This window comes from Peromyscus leucopus, chromosome 5 (genome assembly GCF_004664715.2).
Source record: "Peromyscus leucopus breed LL Stock chromosome 5, UCI_PerLeu_2.1, whole genome shotgun sequence".
NCBI classification, from domain to species: Eukaryota; Metazoa; Chordata; class Mammalia; order Rodentia; family Cricetidae; genus Peromyscus; species Peromyscus leucopus.
The window spans coordinates 75,211,694-75,228,553 of NC_051067.1; the positions used below are offsets into that span (position 1 = coordinate 75,211,694).

Here is a 16,860-nt window from a genome sequence, read left to right on the forward strand (position 1 = left end):
CAGTCAGTCAGTCAGTCAGTAAGTAAATCATGGGGTGTACTGGTTGGGGTGTGGTACATCACTTGCTTAGCATTTTCAAAGTCCTGGGTTCCATTCTCTAAAGAAGAAGAGGAAAAGGATCTTTGGTCTAACGAGCTGCAGGCAAGCGCGAACCCTGCAGTCCGTGACCCTGCACCCCAGCGCCCCCTCTCCCCTCTCGGGTGCACTGAGGAGGTCAAGGCAGAGGAAACTTGTTTCCGGAGCATGGATTAGCAGCTGCACCCTAAATATTGTTTCTCTAAGAGCATGAATAATTTAGGTCGCCATCGGCAAAGGGAATGTGGCTGAATTCTGAGCAGCCTCCTGCCTTCCGCTGCCTCTCCAGGAACAGGTAGAACTGGAGTTCCTTGAGCGCCACCCCGGCTCTGCTTCTCAGAGACTCCAACCCCTTAAAGCCCTCCCCTCCTTAGTTCCGCTCGACACTGCGAAGTCAGGGGACACAGAAAACCAAGAAAAGGCTCTGGATTTCCCGCAAGGAGCAATGAGGGAGATTTGCTCTCAGCTCCTACTTGGAAGGTGCAAGAAGCTTTGCTGCGGATGATCACAGGCTCGGTCTGTCCAGCCTCCTCTCTAGCTTCCGCGGCAAAGCCGCCCCCTCCTTTGCGCCACAGCTGGCGCAGCTGGCCTGTTCCTGCGCAGCTCTCCGCGCCCCACGCCGCTCTTTTACACACCCCAAGGGCTGGTCCATGGGTCCATGTACCACCCACTGCTTGGAAGCCTGGGAGCTGACCAGGTGGGACCCTCGGGCCTCCCGGAGGACTGGCCGTGGCACCCACTAGATCCGATGCAGGTGAGCAGGGCTCCGCACAGTGGGGTGCCTGGGGTAGGGCATGGCGTTCGACTAGGAGTTCGGTATTTCTTCTTATTGCAATAGATCTCCAGTCCTCTCTGTGAATAAGTTTTCTTTTGAGTTGATTTCCAAATTATATTTGATTCTCTGGGAAAAAACAAACATTTCTTTCTCTGGAGAGTTTCTCTTAAAGTGTGTGTAAGTGGATAGACTTATTTCCCTCTTTAAAATGGTTTTTATTTGGGGAGGGGGTTGGGACCCAGGGTCTTGCACATGCTAGGAAAGAGCTCTGTCGTTTAGCCACATCCCCAGCCCCCAAATCCGTTTTCTTCTAACTAGCCTCAGCTCAGCCCCTGGCGACCAGTGTCTTTGCTACCTGCTAGGGACACGTGACCGGGCGGTCAGAGTTACTGGTCTAAGTCCAGAAGGCAGCCAGTCCTTTCTCAGTCTTGTGGCTTGCAGGGCGTTCCAGCGATTGGGGTTTGAGGGTCTGCGGCCCAGGCTCCGCAGCACCATGGGCTCCACATGATCTGCGTGCCCTGGTGGAGCCGGGTCTGGGCTACTTTGGACTTTGGACGAGAATGTCTGTAAATGGTCTCTCTCTCTCCCTCTCTCTCTCTCTTCTCTCTCTCTCTCCCTCCCTCCCTCCCTCCTTCCCTTCTTCCCTCCCTCCTCTCTGTTTCTGGCCTTCACTCTGTCTCTTTTCCCTCTCTATCCTCTCCTCAGTCTCTCTCTGTCCCTCTCCTCTCTGTTTTTTTCTCTTTGTCGCTCTCCTTTCCGTCTCTGACTCTCTCCTCTCTCTCCTTTTCTTTTTTCACCTGTGAGTCCTTCTCTCCTCTGAGTTTCTCCATGCTGATAGCCTCACACACAGCCCTTTCAGGACCCTGGGCCAGGCCCTGCGGGACGGGAGTGCGCATTCCCCCAGCAATCTCATGTCTGTTGCCGGATGAGGGGTGGGGGGTTGTCCCTGAGACCTGGCCCAAGAAGCCAAACCAGGATGTGACCAGAGCACATCAGCTTGGGGAGCAGAAACTGCCAGAACACGCCTTTTCCCTGCACCCCTGCTCCTAACATCTGAATAATCCCTGCCGGCAGCCCCGTCTGGTTGATGGCTTCACATGGCTTCCTTATGTCTCTTGTAGCGTGTTTCTAGGGTAATCTCAGGTCACTTGCAGGTACTTCAGGTGTGCTTAGCTGTGACAGCAGTGTCCCCCCCATTATGTGACCTCAAGCCCCTCCTCTCCTCAACACCCTAACCCCTGGCTACAGGGACACCCCCCCCCCCCCGTGCCTGAATTTATCTCTGTTGATGTCCTATTCCCTCCAAGATTCAAGAACCTGCAGAGGAACATAAAGACGTCACCCTGTGCGGGTGCCACTTTCCCTCCACGTAAGGTGGGTTAATTCAATGTCATCTTCTCCCAAAGAGTCCATAATGAGCAGTCCTTGGGGCCAGAGAAAGAGGGTGAATTTGACATTGAAAAAATGATGGGGCCGTGGCCAGCAAAGGGTGTCCTGTGCTGTCTGCGGTCACTTTAGGATCTAACACAGTGTTGGATTATTTTATTATTATTATTATTATTATTATTATTATTATTATTATTATTGCTTTTTTACTGAGATAGGGTTTCTGTGTAGCCCAGGCTGGTCTGGAGCTTTCAGCCTCCTGAGTACTAGGATATAGACATGTGTGAGCTCTCCTGGTTACTTTTTCTTGCTGTTGTTAGCATATACACTCTGAGGACCCTCAGGAAGGGCCAAGGAGGAAGGTTCTATTCTGGGATCTTTCAATCCAGGCTGTCTTCACAGCATGAGACAGCTTAGAGCTGCAGGCCAGCTCATTCTGACCCCTTGGGCAAGGCCAAGTTCATCTTGATGAGAAAGAGTTGATCTAACCAGTGGGTGGAGCCGACCTCCGGAGTCCCCAGACACTGGCCTAGAAAGGCAGACCTTGGACAGCAGCCCAGGCAGGGAGGTGGTTGGAGTTGGGGGTGGGGGTTTCTTGAGGATTCTTGGATCCTACCAGCCCAGGGTGAGGACCTCCCTGGATTGCTAAGACCCTGAGTAGTCTCACTGGACTGTGACACCCTGGAGACCTCACAGTCATCCATCTATGCTTCAGGGTTCTTCACTGAGGACAGGCAGGGCAAGGGAGGCTTGGGATGGGCTACCCAAGCTCCATAAACACAGGCTACTCCCAGGAGGATGTGTGGCTTCCTTCCTTTTCTTTCTATGTGGTGCATGAGTGTGCGCAAATGGATGAAGATGCATGTTCACGTGTGTGCCTGTGTATGTGGCGGCCAGAGGCCAGAGTCTTCCTCGGTCACTTTCCACCTTATTTCTTGAGACAAAGCCTCTCACGAATGGAGCTTGCAGATTCTGCCAGGCTGGCCGGCCTTTGAGTTCTAGGGGTCCAGGTGTCTCTGTCATCCCAGGCAGGGCTGACAGGTGTGTGCCACCATGTCTGACGGCCTTTGTATGAGTCAGTTCCTCATGCTTGCATGGCTTTGCCAGATGAAGCCGATCTCCCAAGCCCTCCTTCCTTCCTTCCTCTGAGCTGTGCTGTACCTGGCTTCATTTCTTCTTAAACTGGTTGCCATACTTAGAATACCCATGAGGTGGTGTGGCCATCACCCTACACAGCCTTGGTAATCTCCCACCACCCCAGACAGGCAGCATAGACCAATTCAGGTCCTTCCAGTTCCTACTGTCTGCCATTGGTCCTGGGAGTCATGTGCGCTCTGTTTCCATACGTGGAACCTCACAGTGAGTGGTCCTTGTGTCTGGCTCCTCTCACTTCATCAGAAGTGAGAGGAGCCAGACACATGCATTTTTAAAATTTTGGGGGTGTTAATTGCACATACAAATGGTTTGTGGTGGCTAGTGGTAGTTTTCAATTTACAATCTACAATCACCTGGGAAAAGAGTCCCAGTCAAGGATTGTCCGGATTATGTCCGCCTGTGAGCATGTTTGTGGGGGGCTGTCTTGATTACATTAGTTGATGTGTGAAGACCCATCCCACTGTGGGTGGCGTTATTCCCAAGCAGGGATTCTTGGACTGTATATGCTTAGAGTGAGGGCTGAGCATGAGTGGGCATTTTTATTCTCTCTGGACTGTGGATGTGACTGCTTCAAGCTCCTGCCTTGATTTCCCTACTGTGCTGAGCTGGTCCTAAACTGTGAGCTAGAAATAGACCCTTTCTCCCCTCAGTTGCTTGTGCCATAGCAACAGAAATGAAGGCAGAACAAGCTTGGGAGACCCTCCCACCCACCTCCCACCCACCTCCCACCCACCTCCCAGCTCGCGTTTATTTCTCCCTCTTTTCCAGTGACTGTCCCTTCCCTACACAGACCAAGGCGGACGTTAGAAACAGAACCATGGTCTGGCTCAGGCACAGAGGCTCATGCCTGTTATCTTTGCACTTAGGAAAAGGAGACAGGAGGATTAGGAGTTGAATCTATAATCCTTAGCTACAAGGCCAGCCTGGGATACATGAGACCCCGCCTCAATAAAACAACAACAAAAAAGAAGGGGTGACTGTGTTACGCAGATTCCTAATTCTCCAGGGACCACTTGTGTGTTCATATTCACATACACGTGTGTGTGGAAACCAGTGATCAGACGCAGCTTTTCATCAGAAGCCAAAGCTTTTAAAAACCCTTGGCTTTTGAAAAAGTATTTTAAATTTATTCTTTGACAATTTTTTTGCATATATACCACATATCTTTTAATTTTTATCTTTATCTTGTATGTCCTGTGCACAAGCACTCATGTGCAAGTGCCACCAGTGCTGTGGAGGTCAGAGGACAACGTACGGGAGTCTGTGGGCTTGGGGATGGAGTTCAAGACATCAGCCTTTATCTGCTGAGGCGTCTCACCAGCCCTGTATGCTGTATCTTGATCATATCCACACGCACTTCTCCCTCTCTTCCTTCTACATGCCTCTCACAGAGTGAGCAGGGTGTGGTCGCGCACGCCCTCAGTACCAGCCCTCAGGAGACAGAGGCAGGCAGATCTGTGTAGGTTCAAGGCCAGCCTGGGCTACAGAGTGAATTCCAGACCAGCCAGGGCTGCATGGTAAGACCTTGTCTTGAACAAAACAATTAAAAAACCCTCACAGAGTCCAGTTATTGCTGCCTACGTGTGTGTAAGTGTAGACCAACGCTGGAGCATGGCATCCTACCCAGGGTCACACCCCAGAAGAAAGCTGACTCTTCTCCCAGCAGCCCTTAACTGCCAACACTTCTTCAGCTGGGGGAGGGCTCAGGAGCCCTCTCCAGCCACCTTGATGTTCAAGGCTGGGCCTTCCATGGGTTGGAGTGTGGTGGCTGGCTGACCTCCTGTCTCTGCTGCCCAGTTCCCTGGCTACAGGTGCTGTGTCCACACCCATTCTCCTTCCTTCCTTCCTTCCTTCCTTCCTTCCTTCCTTCCTTCCTTCATCCCCTCCTCCCCTCCTTCCTTTCTCTATTCCCCTCTCTCCCTCCCCTGCCTCTCTCTCTCTTCATTTTCAAAATATATTTTTTCTCTTTCTTTTTTTTTTTTTTTCAAGGCGGGGTTTTTTTGTGTATCCCTGGCTGTCTTGGAACTCACTCTGTAGACCAGGCTGGCCTCGAACTCACAGAGATCTGTTTGCCTCTGCCTCCCAAGTGCTGGGATTAAAGGCAGGAGCCACCACCGCCCGGCAGAATTTTTTAATTTTATGTGGATGAGTGTTCTGCCTGAATTCACATCTGTGCATCCCATGCATGCTTGGTGCCCACAAAGGCCAGGAGAGGGCAATGGGTCCCCTGGAACTTGAGTTACAGATGGTTGTGAGCCACAGTAGGTGCTGGAAATCAAACCTGAGTTCTCTGCAGCGTCCAAGATTCTATTTTATTTTTTTTAATTGTGTGTGTGCATGTGTGTGTGTGTGTGTGTGTCAGGGTGAGTGTTGTGTACATGAACACAGTGCCTGAGGAAGGCATCGGATCCCCTGAAGCTGAAGCAACAGGTGGTTGTGAGCTGCTGGATGTGGGTGCTGGGAACCAAACTCAGGTCCTCGGCAAGAGCAGTCTGTACCCTTAACCACTGAGCCGTCTTTCTGGCCCTCTCACCTAACTTTTCACGGGGCTCTGGGTTTTGAACCCAGGCCTTCTTGTTTGCAGAACAAATGCTTTATTGACAGAGTTATCTCTTCAAGCTTTGTTCAGGCTTAGACTGTTTGTTTAAAGTGAGCCCAACTTTTGAGAGAAAACAAGAGGAGAGAAAGTATCGGGGCTCTCGTAGCCCTGCAAGTGTGTGCCCGTAATGATCGACTTCCTCTCACTAAGGCCCGCCCCTCTAAATAGCTCTTGTCAATAGGTTACCCACTGATGATGTCATAGCCTCACACAGCCAGGCCCAGCTCTGCTCACAGCTCACTGGGGACCAATCCTGCAATACACGATCTTGGAGATGACTCAGATCCAAATCATAGCAGCAGTCATTAAATAGTTGTTCAAGACTGGGCACTGTGATGCACGCCGTTTATTCACTTGGGAGGCAGAGACTGTGAATTTAAGGCCAGCTTGGTCTACATACTGAGACTCTATCTCAAAGACTCAAAAGTATTTGTTCAGCAAAGGAGCCACCGGTCATTGTGACCACCCTAACAAATCAACAAGTTGACTGATGGATGCCTCAGTGGCACACAGAGATGCCATGCTGTCAAAGGGACAGGAAGAGTGAGGAGGCTGGCAAACATCTGCCGGTGCCCAGCACTGAGGAATCAAATGCACACACCCAGCGGTGTGCTATCAGCAAAAGCACCCCCCACCGCTGTCTAGGGTGACTGACAGCAGTTTCCTGGAGGGGCAGGAGGAAATGTCTGACTCTGTAGCCCAGGCTGGCATCCTGCTTCAGCCTGGTGTTGGGCTTATAGGTGTGAGCCACTGTGGCTGGCTTGTGACACACATGAGTGTGTCTAAGGAGGCCAGATGCCAGCCTTGGATGTCATCTCCGAGACAGCATCACCTGGTTTTGTGGGACAGTCTGTCACTGAAACCAGGGCTCCCCCACCCTCAGTGGCCAGTGACCCTCAGGTGTCCTCTTGCCTCCATGTCACCGACTCTGGGGTGTTGTAAATGTGTGCCACCATGCCTGGCTTTTCCATGGGTGCTGGGCATGGAACTCAAGTTCTAGTGGTCACCTGGCAGGTACATACTTACTGGGCTATCTCCTCACACCTCAAATGCAATTAAAAATACCTTGTTCCTTTAGTGTGTGTGTGTGTGTGTGTGTGTGTGTGTGTGTGTGTGTGTGTGTGGTGTGCATGCATATGTGCATGCCTGGTCATGTCTTGGCATGTGAAGGTGCAGGTATGCACAGGTCTGGATGCACGTGGAGGCCCTCAGTTGCTCACTTCCTTGCTGAAGTCTCATTTCTCACTGAGTCTGGAATTCACTGCTCAGCTCCTCTCCTTGCCCGCTTGCTCTCTGTCTCCCTACTCCACCTCCCAGGGCTGGGGCTGCAGGCCGCCGCCACATCCACACAGCTTTTATGTTGGGTTGAGGGGATCTACTACATCCACACAGCTTTTACGTGCGTTGTGGGGATCTGAACTCTGGTCTTTGTGCCTGTGCAGCAAGTACTTTTGAGCCTCGGATGCAATTTTTAAAAGTGTTTTTAAACCACTTGGTTGAACGCTCTGGTGCAGAATCCAAGGATGCCAAGGGGAATGTGTTTCACCCTTACGTGTGACTCTATGTAATATTGCTGTCTCTACTTTATGGATAAGAAAACAGGCTCAGAGAGGTGCAATTATTCCCCAAAGTCACGCGGCAGGCAGTGGCAGACCTTGGCAAGGAGCCCAGGCACATTGGTTCTGGGGACGAGAACTTCCGTCTGCTCCGCCCACCCTTGCCTGAGGTTATCTCAGTCATGTGTTTCTTCACCACCTCTGACCTGTGTCCCATGGCTGGACCTGGGCTCTGAGCTTAGATGAGGCACAGAAATAGAGATGCTGAGAACCATCCACCCATGCATAGGCAGGCAGGGTGTGTGTGTGTGTGTGTGTGTGTGTGTGTGTGTGTGTGTGTGGTCAGCGTCTTCTGAAGCCTGAGGAACAGAAGCAGGTCTTGAGCTGGATGCAGGGGTGGAGAGGGGAAAGGACATTCAGGGAAGTGAAGGTTGGTTTGTGCCAAGCAGGAGAACGAGGAGGTAGCACCAGCCCAGCCTACAGCAGGTGCTCAGCGTGTGTGGCTGCTGGGTGGAGGAGCGAGGAGAGGAGAGCAGAGCTGGGCAAGACACTGGGACTCAGGGGTCATAGGCAGCATGACCACTAGGCCAGTCTGGGGTCTCCCTCACTCTTTCCTGCAGTCCATGCCAGTGTCCTGGGGCCACCAATATGTGCACCTGTCTTAGGCACACTGTGATCGCACCGTCAGCTGAGGACAGGGACACAGGTGGAAAGTACACCAGGTGTGACTAGGCTTCTCCTCACTGCGGCACACACTTTGGCTGATGCCCACCTGCTGGCCTCAGCCTGGCGTTCCACCTCTGCCATCTGGTCTGGCGGTTTGTTTAGCTCTGTCCTCATGGGACTTTTGCCTCAAGCCACAAGAGCTCTCATTAACCCCAATTTGATTTGGTTTTTCCCCTTCCACCTTGCTTTATGCTTGTCTGAAGGAGGGTTCTACAGTGCCCAAGATGGAGCAGCTATGCAGACAGGAGGACTTAAATCAGATCCCCAGCACCCACATCCAGAGCCAGCTGTGTCTGTGCCTACAGCGCTCTGGAGGGGCAGAGACTCTGGGATGGGTGGCGCTTGCTGGCCGCCAGCCTAGTTTCATGCTCAGTGAGAGACTCTGTCTCAAGGGAATGAGGAAGAATTAAACAGCAGATTACCCCGGGTCCTTCTCTAGCTTCTGTATGTAAGTGCACACACACACACACACACACACACACACACACACACACACACACACTCAAAAGAGGATTTACTGGACTGGCCTACAGCCTGTGGTCTAGGTAGGTCAACAATGTTTGTCTCACAATGGAAGGCTGAGAATCCAGGATTTGTTCAGTCCACAAGGCTGGATGTCTCAGCAGTAGCTAGAGTTTTCCTGCCTTGCCCACAGTCAGGACAAATCTTTGTCACCCGCCAGTCTCACAGCCGCTCAGACCCAACCAAGTAATCACAGAGACTTATATTGCTTACAAACTGTATGGCTGTGGTTGTCTTCTTGCTAACTGTTCTGATAGCTTAAATTTATCCATTTCCATAAATCTATACCTTGCCACGTGGCTTACTGGCATCTTCACATGCGGCTTGTCATGGTGGTGGCTGGCAGTGTCTCCTCCTGCCTTCCTGTTCTTTCTTTTCTCCTCTCTCTTAGTCCCACCTATACTTCCTGCCTAGCCACTGGCCAATCAGTATTTTATTTATTGACCAATCAGAGCAACACATTTGCCATAAAGAACATCCCACAGCACCTAACCTGGGGCTAAAGTCCTCCAAGATTCCTGGAGGGCTGCTGGTCTTCAGTCTACACTGGAAGCCTGAAGCAGTTTGTTCTAATACTGCAGAAAGAACTCCTCAGCAACAAGACAGATGAACTTGCCAGCAGGAGTAAGGGCAAGCAGGCAAAAGGCAAAAGCTTCCTTCTCCCAAGTCCTTGCAGGTAAAGCTGCCACTAGAAAGTGGGGTCCAGCTTTAGGGTGGGTCTTCCCACGTCACATGATCCAACTAAGAAAACCCCTCACAGGCCTGCCTGCTGGGGTTTGATCCCGATGTGGTCAACATGACAACCAAGATCAGCCATCACACATGTTCTCGGAGAAACCCATACTCCCTCCTCAGAAACCCCGTCTGTGACACCCTAGCACCATCTACGAACTGGCGTGAAACCCTGGCTTGCAGTCAAGGTTTGTCTGCAGACGGCTTAGGACGCCCAGCACTTGTTACACTGTGTCATCTGGAGAAGAAGGGCAGGTGACAAGTCTGCCCCTGGTCTGCACAGAAGCCATTTCCCCAAATGACCTGAGACGGACTGAACCTGTGGACACTGCGAACCCACTGCCGTGTATCAGGGCGTCGCTCTGCAAAACTCGGTTGTTGGAGCTCTAATTCACAATCGGATGGTGTGAGACAATGCTTCAGAGAACCTTAAATTGTGCACTCTTTGAAATAGCAATTTTCCTCCAGGAATTCATGCTACAGCAGGTGGCAGCTCTCTGTATGGGGCACTGGATGCAACATTTGGACAACAGAAAAAAAATATCCAAAAGACTGGCTGTTCACAGTGGAGAGGGCTGTGGTACCACCTGTTCAGGAGGCTGAGTCAGGAGGGTGGCTTCAGCCCACAAGTTCAAAGCCAGCCTAGAAAACATAGCTGGATCTCATTTCTAACATGGAGGTGGGGGGTGGGGAGGAGAGGGCGAGACAGAGAGAGAGAGAGAGAGAGAGAGAGAGAGAGAGAGAGAGAGAGAGAGAGAGAGAGAGCAATTAGGGACAGAAAGAGAAGAAACGAAGGGACTTGACCTGGAGGAAATGAAGAAAAGACAAATACAGGGACCCACAGAAAAGTGGGGACCGAGTAGACTGGACTCTGTGATGGAGGAGCTTCAGCACCCCAGAACACAGCATGTTTGTTATATACAGTTCAACAGGAAGGACGGGTTTATGATACACAGCTGGACAGGAGCCAGGGTCATTACATTACACACAGACAAACAAGGAGGCGGGATTATTACAAGCAGCGGGATGAAGGAGACAGGTTTAGCTCGTTTCTGTAGGAACAGTCGCAGGCTGCCAGCATCTAGGGGGAGAAAGCTATGGTGGACATTTTCTGCACACACTGTCCACATTCTCACTCAGACTCGAGGAGGGCTTTGCCATCCCTCTGACTTGCCCAGGGAAGGTTTTGCATTCCCCCATGCATCTGAGACATCGGAGTCCTTATCATGTCTGTGCCCATGTTAATAGCACACATTCACTCAGGACTTCATTCACTCGGGGTTCCTCTGCTCCCCACAGAGGACGAGAGAGGAAGTAGGGAAAAGAGACAGCAGGAAGAAGAGGAGAGGAGGAAGAGAGAGTGGGGAGAGGGAGAGGAACAGGAATGGGGGGCTGAGAGTGGAACAAAGAGAAGAAGATTCAACAGTGCAGGTCATCTGCGACCCAGCAGCGAGCAACTGAATCCACGGTGGCAGGCGCCCTGTTCTCGCTTCCTTGGTGGGAGGATGAATGGCTCCTTCTGACTCCCCACCTTCTTCCAGGAGCATCACGTATTTTCAGACTTTGGTGCCGAGGCATCGGCTCTCTCGTTCGGAGTCTGGTTCCCCCCATCCTGAGGTGAAGGGCACGTGTCCCCGTGCGCATGGCAAAGAAGAGGTCACAGAAGTGTCCCCGCTCTCCCTGTGGTCTCTCTCCCTTCCCCTCTCCCCACATCTCCAATATGTGTCACGCTGTAGGAATCTGTAGCCACACAAGACGGCCAGCCTTGGCAATGGGCATCAGCCCCATCTCAGGTGGGGCTCTTATGTCATATGGGCAGGTGATGAGCCCTACCCATGACTGGCACACGGGGTCCACTCTGCGAGGCTGTCACATCCATGCGGTGGCTTCCAACTTACTTTCTCCTCTTTGTCTCATCTCACACCCAGCTGCACCTAGGTGAGGCAGGTCCCATGTGCTCTTTTTCTCTGCTGGGCAAACACAGTTGGTGAGGTGGGCAGACCCGCTTGCCAGGTCCACAGGTGCCTGGACCAGCTCCAGCTGGGGAGTGCCCACTGGTGGCCAGGGCTTGCTTGTCTCCAGTGCATACACAGGACAGCTGGGGCTGTTGAGCAGTTCACGGGGGTGGGATGCCTCCTTTCTGGAACAGCCTTTCCCAGACTCTGCAGGTTCCTTCCCCCTCCCTGCACAAATCCTAAACTCCAGGGACAACCCAGTGTTCCTCACAGCCCAGCATCCCTCCTGTCTCCAGAGCCAGGCCACCCTGAAGGCTCGAGACTCTGCACCCAGCTGCTCTTCTTGCTGGCAGCTTCCGTGTCTTTGGAACCAACCAACCATGGACCAAAAATGTTTTTAAAAGGCTTGGTTGTGGTCAATGGTAGAGTGCTGGGTTCCATCCCCAGTGCAATACAAACCGGGTGTTTTAATCCCATCACTGGGGAGTGGAGGCAGGAGATCAGGAGTTCATTGCCATTCCTAGCTACATAGTAAGTTCAAGGCTAGTGTTGACTGCATGAGGTGCCCCTCCCCCATCTCATTATATATTTTAGTTTTTTTAAAGATTTGTTTTATTACCTTAATTTATGTATTTGTGTGTGTCTGTGGGGCATGGTATGAACATATGTGAGTGCAGATGTCTGCTAAGTTTAGACGAGGTCCTGGAGCTGGAGTTACAGGCAACCACCATTCCCGAATGCATGCTGGGAAGAGCAGCAAACACTCTCAGCTGCTGTACGTCTCTCCTGGCGTCACGAATTTATATTTAAATGACATCTGTAGTGGATATGCACATACTTTTGTCTTGTACGCTCTCCCCTCAACAGTGCGCAGGAACAGCTATTGGCATGCCCTTGACATCAGAATGCGGCTGTGTGCAGGCTAAGAGGGCTGTGTAGGAAGGACTTGAGTGCCTGTCATTCCATCACATGGGTTCTGGAAGCAAACTCCCGGGGACACGAGGGACAGCATTTATATCATGTCCTGTGTTGATTCTTCAGCTCGGAAGCTGAAAGCATACAGGGCCTAAAGCCAGTTGTTATGATCTGGGTAAAGATAGGTGGATGACCTTCCGGCTACACCATGTCTCTTTCCTCCTGAAGAAGGGTCCAGATGCCAAGTGAGGGCTTGGTGACTTCTCTAGAGCGTACTTGTTCCTAGGAAAACTGAAGAATGTCCTATTTATCCTGTCTGCTCTTTCCCCTTCCCTGTTTGCTGGAACTGGAACCTTGCACATGCTAGGCAAGGCCCTACCTCTGAGCCATGTCTCTAGCCCCTCACTGGGGATTCTAGCGGGCCCTCTGCGGCTAAGCCACGCCCCCAGCTCATGGTCTTCTCGGTTTTAGTTTAGGAATAGATAAATAATCCACAGCACACTACGTCTGTGAGAGTCTTCCTTTTGTGTGGGTGCAGAAAGGTTAATTAGGAGGGACGGACAATCCTGCCAACGGACTGCAACATCATAGCATCGGTCAGAGGGACAGATCCACGTCCCCACCTCGCATGCTCAGTTACATGTCTGTAAATAGCTTCTGGTCAGTAGAGGAATAGTACTTTTTTTTTTTTTTTTTTTTTTTTGTCCCGGACAGTGGGAAAGTGTTTTGGCTCAAACACAAAAGCCTTCAGAGACGCTTCCAGTTTAGAATGAGGTTGCAGGGGCTAGGGAGTGAAGCGTGAAGGCACAGGCAGGAAGGCGCTATTAGACCCCGCGGGGTCCAGGATCTGAGAAGAGACTGGAGGGCTCCTGCACTGGTCATGCTAGTGTGATGAAGCCTAAGCCCAGGAACGGCAAGGAGCGGGCCTGGCAATCGGGGCTGCCTCACTCTCTGCATTTGTACGAACACGCACAGACGCCGGCCGGACTCACTTGTGTTGTTCGAGAAGCTTCCTAATTGTGTTCATGCATGCCAAGTTTCCGACTGGTTCTGAGAATCTCAGGTGGGCTTGAAAAGACGCCACAAGAAAGGGGTAGATTCCAAACAGCACAGACCACATCACTCTGAGAACTAAGAGAAGTCTTCCCTGTGGTCCACGACGCCCTGAGGGATCTGCTCGTCATCTTCCGCTCTCATGCCCTCTGCTTCCCTCTTTACTCAGCCACATTCTCACGGGTCTCCTGCTTGGTCTTTGAGCAAGCCCCACACGGTCCTGTCTCGGGGCCTTTGCACATGCTGTTCTGGGTGGTCAGAAAGCCTGTCATTCAAATACCTGCATGATTCCTGCATCACCTTCAGGTTCCTGCTTGGTGGTTACCTCCATAGCGACCTTCTCTGGGCTTCATTTAACACATGGCTTATGCAACACATTCTGTCAACTCTTTGTAAAGGCTAAATTGAGTGCTGTCTGAAATTATTATATTCAAGTCTAATCCTAAATACCTTCAAACGTGGCTGCATTTGGAGAAGGGGCTTTTTAAATAGGTAATTCATGAGCGGAGGATGTAGTTCAATTTGGTTTAGTGCTTGCCTAGTATACACAAGGCATGCTCAGCCCCTAGCCCCACATAAAGCCAGCAAAATTAGCACACTTTTGTAATCCTAGCACCCAGGAGGATCCCTGCAGGCAGGAGGCCAGCCTGGGCAAGAGGGTGAGATTGTGTCTCAAACAACAGCCTCCCCTGTCCACTGGGACTCTGCACTCCAGTCACTATGTATAAGGGCTGTGGGGACCTGCCCCACCGGGAACTTAGGTCACCTATGAAGAGGTGGCCTGGAACCAAGGAAAGGTAAGTGTGCGCAGCTCGCCCGTTTCCCAGCCTCCCTCTTACCCGGAGACACAGCGGGAAGTCAAGTCAAGCAAGAACTCGTTTATTGATGGGCAGTAAGCTTCTTTTACACCAGAAAACCTCAGAACCCTAGGAGGGGGTGAAGGAACAAACCAATCATTTTAAAGGGCACCCTATTTACAAGTTGTTTATGTCCTGACACCATCTCCTGTTTTTTAGTTTCTTATCTTAGCATAAATAACTTGAGCTCACTTTCTTTCTCACCATTCGTATCCACTCTCTGTGTAAACACCTTAAAGCTTAAGCTCTGTTTATCTGAATTTCTCTGGCACCCTCTTTGCAGCCCATGTGTGCCCCACAAAGGGCCAGCAGCTTCCACGCAGGCCGGGGCACACAGTGGCTCCTGGATGGAGGAAGCTCTGGATCTCCACAGTGCGTTTGTACTGAACACACACCTCGGATTGTTCTTGTCCTTATTCCCAAACAACAGTGGTGAACCACACTCACACATCCCACTGTGTCCAGGTCACACTCACACATCCCACTGTGTCCAGGTCACACTCACACATCCCCTTGTCAGTCACACTCACACATCCCACTGTGTCCCAGGTCACACTCACACATCCCCACTGTGTCCCAGGTCACACTCACACATCCCCACTGTGTCCCAGGTCACACTCACACATCCCCCCCCCCCCCATCCCGCTGGTCCCAGGTCACACTCACACATCTCCACTGTGTCCCAGGTCACACTCACACATCCCGCTGTGTCCAGGTCACACTCACACATCCCCCCCCCCCCCCCCCCCCCCCCCCCCCCCCCCCCCCCCCCCCCCCCCCCCACCCCCACTGTGTCCAGGTCACACTCACACATCCCACTGTGTCCAGGTCACACTCACACATCCCGCTGTGTCCAGGTCACACTCACACATCCCCACTGTGTCCCAGGTCACACTCACACATCCCCACTGTGTCCAGGTCACACTCACACATCCCCACTGTGTCCCAGGTCACACTCACACATCCCCCCCATCACACCACACACCCCTGTGTCCCAGGTCACACTCACACATCCCCGTGTCCCCCCCCCCCCCCCCCCCCCCCCCCCCCCCCCCCCCCCCCCCCCCCCCCCCTGTGTCCAGGTCACACTCACACATCCCGCTGTGTCCCAGGTCACACTCACACATCCCCACTGTGTCCAGGTCACACTCACACATCCCGCTGTGTCCCAGGTCACACTCACACATCCCCACTGTGTCCAGGTCACACTCACACATCCCCACTGTGTCCAGGTCACACTCACACATCCCACTGTGTCCAGGTCACACTCACACATCCCCACTGTGTCCAGGTCACACTCACACATCCCCACTGTGTCCAGGTCACACTCACACATCCCCACTGTGTCCAGGTCACACTCACACATCCCCACTGTGTCCAGGTCACACTCACACATCCCCACTGTGTCCAGGTCACACTCACACATCCCCACTGTGTCCAGTCACACTCACACCCCCACTGTGTCCAGGTCACACTCACACACCCCACTGTGTCCCAGGTCACACTCACACATCCCCACTGTGTCCAGGTCACACTCACACATCCCACTGTGTCCAGGTCACACTCACACATCCTGCTGTGTCCCAGGTCACACTCACACATCCTTACTGTGTCCAAGTCACACTCACACGTCCCCACTGTGTCCCAGGTCACACTCACACATCCCCACTGTGTCCAGGTCACACTCACACGTCCCCACTGTGTCCAGGTCACCTAGAGAGACTCTGGAGTCTGTATACTCCCTGTTCTCTGTTCTCCATGTTTTTCCCTCAGGGGACCTAGCCTCTCTAGGATTTGGGGGTCTCTGGGGTCCTGGGTGCCAGTGGACCGCAGCCCGGGTACACTCCGTCCCCGAGGCTTCTCTCCATACACTCATCTGCCCCCCATCTGTCCCCCCTTCTCTCGGATGTCTTCTCTGCATGGGAAGGGACACGTATCTGCTTATCCATGGCCACATCCCCAGCACCCAGCACAGAGCCAGTCACACACACATGCTCACTCGGTGTTTGTTGAGTGAATAAATGAGTGAGGGCAAAGATGCCAAGGCTCTGGGTTCCTCTGGTTTTGAGAATCCAACTGATGTGTGTGGGAGCAGGAGAGTCCATCACTTCCCTCTTTCCAAACAGAGGCTGAACTACAGTTGCAAAGAAAAGGACATGTGTTTTCAGAACGAGCCTTTGTGCCTCCCAGACTGCCATCAAACCCTCCATTCTCCTGCCTCAGCCCCCTGCGGGTTGGCCTGCAAGTGTGAGGCACCTTTCTTTCACCCTCCCCAGTCTTGAGCTGTGCTCCTCAAGCAGCGGGAGGGGAGGGCCGGGATGTTTCAGCTCAAGAAATGGTGACTTTAACAGATGGCCAGTGTGCTACCTCCTGCAGTGAAGGACACCGGGTGTGTACGATGTCAGAGCCCCGCCTCGTGCCCCAAAATGTGTGAGACTGTGTGTCATTTTAAGAGTCAAATAAAAAGGTCGGGCCTGACAGCAAAGGCCCGTCTGCCATTCCAGCTACTCAAGAGGCTGAGGCAGGAGGCTCACCAGTTTGGGGCTAGCCTGGG

At 52.3% G+C, this 16,860-nt stretch overlaps 1 protein-coding gene across 1 annotated transcript in view; it reads left to right on the top strand.

Annotated features, from left to right (window-relative positions):
• The first annotated feature begins 338 nt into the window (after positions 1-338).
• Cacna1a (calcium voltage-gated channel subunit alpha1 A) overlaps positions 339-16,860 on the top strand; it is a 295,083-nt gene continuing 278,561 nt past the window's right edge. Inside the window, exon 1 of the mRNA XM_037206465.1 lies at positions 339-829. The gene's annotated coding sequence lies outside the window, so the exon portion shown is untranslated. The remainder of the gene's footprint in view (positions 830-16,860) is intronic.